This window comes from Apaloderma vittatum, unplaced genomic scaffold, assembly GCF_000703405.1.
Source record: "Apaloderma vittatum isolate BGI_N311 unplaced genomic scaffold, ASM70340v1 scaffold1938, whole genome shotgun sequence".
NCBI lineage: Eukaryota > Metazoa > Chordata > Aves > Trogoniformes > Trogonidae > Apaloderma > Apaloderma vittatum.
The window spans coordinates 7,879-12,539 of record NW_009732173.1 but is presented as its reverse complement, the minus strand read 5'-3'; positions in this window follow the sequence as shown (position 1 = coordinate 12,539).

Below are 4,661 nucleotides of genomic sequence, written 5' to 3'. Positions count from 1 at the left end.
CCCTGGGCTTATTTCAACCTAAACCATTGCACCATGAACTTAATAACGATGTACTTGAAGAAGAAAAAAGATTTTTATGAGGTTAGAGGAGTTCACTTCCAAAGTCCATCTCTCCAATCTCTTCTCTTATCCCTGGGCAGCTTAGTATAGAGACTATAGTATAGAGGTGTGATCTGCCTCTCTGCTGCCTGGAGCTGTCCCTGCCGGGAGCTGCTCCTCTGTTCGTTTCCCCTCTTGCCAGAGCCTGTCCCCACTGCTGGAGTCTCAGCTTCGCCCTGCAGCCCCCTCCTGGCAGCAGCCGGGCCCTTCCCAGGGGCATCTCTAGGGGTCAGGTACTTGGAAGCTGCTGTGACAAGTGCTCAGGAGAACTAGGGTTTCAGTGCCTTTTCCAGAGTGGAGAAAACAATTCCATATCCTCCTGCCAAGCAGTCCACCAAGAGGGGAAATCTCAAAGGACTGATCACTCGTACTTCTAAGAATGTACTCCCCCCAATGTACTTCTTTTATGCTACCTGGATATATTTCTTCAAAATGAACCTTTATCAATGTCCTGGGTAGGATCAGACCCATCCTGGTGACAGCAGGGCCCTTCCCATGGGCAGCTCTGGGGGAACATTAGCATGGGAGCAGTTCAGAAAAAAGCTGAGGAGAACTCGAGTCTTGCTGCCTGACAAGAACAGAGAAAGAAATTCCTGTTTCCCCTCCCCACCCAGTCAAATCCAGTGGTAAACTGAAAGCACAGATTTCGTGCCTTTCAGGTCAAAGCTGCTCTGATGTCCTTCTTAATAGGGAATCTCTGCATTTGATGTGGGGATGATCTGGGTCTCTAAGCATCCCTGCATCACACTTCAGCCTCTCAAGAGCAGAAACACCCTTCCTGCCCTACCAAGGTCCCTCTTTCCCCCTGTATCTTCACCCTCAGAGCCATGGGGAGATCCCTGGACAGGCTGAGTGCTGATCCTGGCAGGCGACAGAGTCCCTGCCCCAGCACACAGCCCCTGGCACTGTGCAGGGACCCTGCTTGCAAGGTCACTCTTGGGCACCCCTGCCTGCATCCCCCTGTGCACACCCCCACAGTCACTCTGGGAGAAGGCAGCTAGCATGGTCCTGCTCCCCACCAGAGAATCTCTGAGAGATGTACTTACAGATCTCATAGGCTGTGTGATGTGCCAGCTTGAGGAGATTCCACCAGGATCTGCAGATGCAATGACTTACAGCCACAGAGATAACATTGGATAAAACAATGGATAAAGCATTGCCAGAGTGCTAAGGCCTCAAAACATAACTATTCTCACAGCATTTGATGTGGGGTAATTATATAAAATTACTTAATTGCCTACAGAGAATTGTTCACCTGTCGGAACATCGAGAAATTTTCCAGGACAACGAGCAGCTGGTGTATATGGAGTTCTCCCCACAAAGGTTTCCAGAACAAACTTAAGGGTCGGTAGCATCAAGGAAGCTTGATTGTTCTGCCCCAAAGAGAAAATGTCACAGAGCATGGAACGTTGTGGAAACACCGTGGTCAAGCTCTGTGAAAACAAAGGAATTTGGAGACGTCAGGGAGCCATTTTTCTGCACATTTACTATCCTGGGCCAAGAGTCTGACATCTTTTGATAGATGCCATCCTTGGGTGAACTATGCTCATTATGATTTCATTACAATACCAAAACACACCTCCATCCCAAAAGCTACCTGTCTTCCCAGTGCGACCACCTCTCACTGAGCTTGCACATAGAATTTTTCTAGTCTATACCTTTAAACGCAAAGTGAGGAAAATTTGCACCAATCTTAGTAAAGATATGCATGACTAGAGTCACTCAAGCTCCACCTGAAAGGGATCGCTCGACAGTTCGAATCTCTCTTCCCTCCCACAGGGACGCCTTTGGGTAAGGTCCGAAAACTTGGTCTCACCAAGTGCTGCCCCAGGATACTTAGGAAATCTTTCTAGAGCTGCTCATAATCTACTACATCTGTAACTTTCACACATGCTTTGCAGTCACTATTACCATCACCGGCAATCAAAACGGATCTGTGTATCTGTTGCCTAAAGAAACTGTATTTGATCCCGATATGGTCGTTTGAGTCCCTGTTGATAATTCCAGGGGTGCTGTCAGATCAAAAATATGGCCACCCTTGTGAAGGCTGGCCTCGTAATTCTAGGGGCTCTGTTAGATCGAAGGCAGTTGGGCATGTTATGCTAGTAACATGGAATTGGGCATGACTCAGAACCTAAGCCTAGCTGGGCCCAGACCCTCTGATATCTGAGAACAAGCTGGAACACACAAGGGTTTAGCTTCTGCCAAACTGATAGAAGCCTTTTGGCAACAGCACTTGTTGCCTCGTTTAACGCAACTGAAATTGGCACCTCATTTTTGCAAAAGAAATTGTTGCCTCTTGTTAGCAACAGGAACTGGTGCCTCTCCTTTTGGTGCAACAAACAGTTTGGGTTAGAGGGGACATAAAAGAGCATCTACGCCAACCCTCTGGCCATGGGCAGGGACATCTCACACTAGTTCACGTAGCTCAAAGTTTCTGACCTGAGATACGTCCAGAGATGAGGCATCCACTTGTCTGGGCAACCTGTTTCAGTCTCTTGTTATGCTCATCATAATATATTTTCTTGTTTTTTCCAATCTGAATCCACACTTTTAAAGCGTTATCCCTTGACCTGCCACTATTGTACCAATAAATGATCAGACATCTTTTTAAGGGTTAATGTCCCACGTGTTAAAACATAAAGGGGAAAATAAAGTAAACATCTGTCGTAGGTTAGGGCTGGGCCAACCACTAACACGGACAAACGCTCTCCAACCCCTTTTTCCCCCCTGCCCAAATGGGAAGGAAAAGAGAATGAAGCAGAGAGACTTTCGGGTTAGAGAAGAAAAAAAAACTAGTACAGCTTTAGTGAACTAATAATAGAAATACTAGTGGAATCATAAAAGTAAAGAACTATATACAACTATAGATAGTAGCCTGATATCAACCCCGACTCCATCCCCCGATAGCAATCACCACTGATGCTGCAGAGCAGGAGGCACTGGGAAGGCCCCAGGTTCAGCGGCCGTGGGAGCTGGATACAGGGAGCTGGATTTGGGAACTCAGGATCCAGACGAAAAGCAGGAGGTCAGATGGAGTCCTCTCTGGACACCGGTCTTTGCAGAAAAAGCGCAAAGAAGGCAGAAACTCTCATAATCCCCCAATTTATACTAAATATGATGTATATGGGATGGAATATACTGATTGGTCACCTCTCCTGTCTATTACCCCCCGGAGGTGTAACCTTTTACTTCCTTGTGACCCCTCTTACTACCCGTCACCCCCAGCGTGGCACACAAGTGCCTTTGGCACTGTAGGAATAAGTAAAAGGAAGAGCCTTTCTGCATCCCAGTCCCAGGCAGTGCCTGTAAACATCAGGTGTTATCACTGCCAGTAGCAGGCACTGTCTGCACAAACATGCTGCTGACTTCAGAAAGTGCAGACTTTCAGAAGAGACTAAACTGGAAAGTAAAAATCACTAAACAGAAATGGGGTTTTAGATAAACCCAGGACAACACCTTATTGCAAAATTATGGAAAATAAAAAATAAAAAATAAGGTTTATTTCCAATTATACAAAACACTTATTCTCTCATTTCTCCATCTTCTTTCTCTTCTTCTACACCTCTCATGTAAAAAACAGTATTAGGCCTTACCAGAACTTCACCCAGGAGTCCAGACAACGCAAAGTCTCAGTCCTCTCTCTTGGACTATGACCACTACCGTTTCATCTGCAAACACCTTGGAGAGTGTTGAGACATCTCCAAGGATGAGCTTTAGATGCCTCAAGCACATGGTCAGTACACAGAGGCTGAGGGCCCGGGACTCGATGCTGTGGAGACCAAGGAGAGTGTAGGAGCAGCCTGAGAAAGAAATTTCAAGAGAGGGGAAGAGCTGTGGGGCAACACATGACCCAGCAGGAGTCTGGATGTGCCCAAGGCTTTGTGTTTCAAGGCACAACCAGGCAGGACAGAGAGACACCAGTAAAGGAAGGTGACAGTAAGGTGGGGCAGCCGGGTGGATGACTACAGCCTGCAGGGAAGTAGGCACAGGAGATGTGACACCGTAGGTCAGCCTGAGGTGGAGATGACAGAGGGATATGGAAAAGCTGAAAGCCCCCTGCTTCAGTGCTTGGTTATGGCTGTCTACCACTGATGCCTGGGGAGACAACTGATCCTTCCAGCACTGGGACCCCATTGGCTCCTTGTCCAAATTTAGGAGTCTGGGAGGTGTCAGACCACAGCCCTGCCCTTGTCCTTGCACATCTCCACACCCAGGAAGAGCCCTGAGGAATCAGAGAGGGACAGGGTCCACCTTCTCAGGAGCTGGGAGTCAGGGCTTGGCCCTTTGGATTCATGAAACACATCCAGGTTTATTCAGCATCACAGGATCTTCACATCGATTTTCCTGATCTGTCATCTCTGCGTCCAGGTTTCTGCTCTAACTGGATGCTGGGGATGCTTTCTCAGTAGTGCCCCTCACTGGGACTCACTAACAGTCAAGCAACTTTGGAGTTTGACTCCGACTTGCTGAGTGGTTTCCTCAACATTGTCTCAGCCTCTGAGGATCATGATCTCAGCACAAAACTCATGGGAGAGGTCATTAAAGTGGTGCCTTGTGCT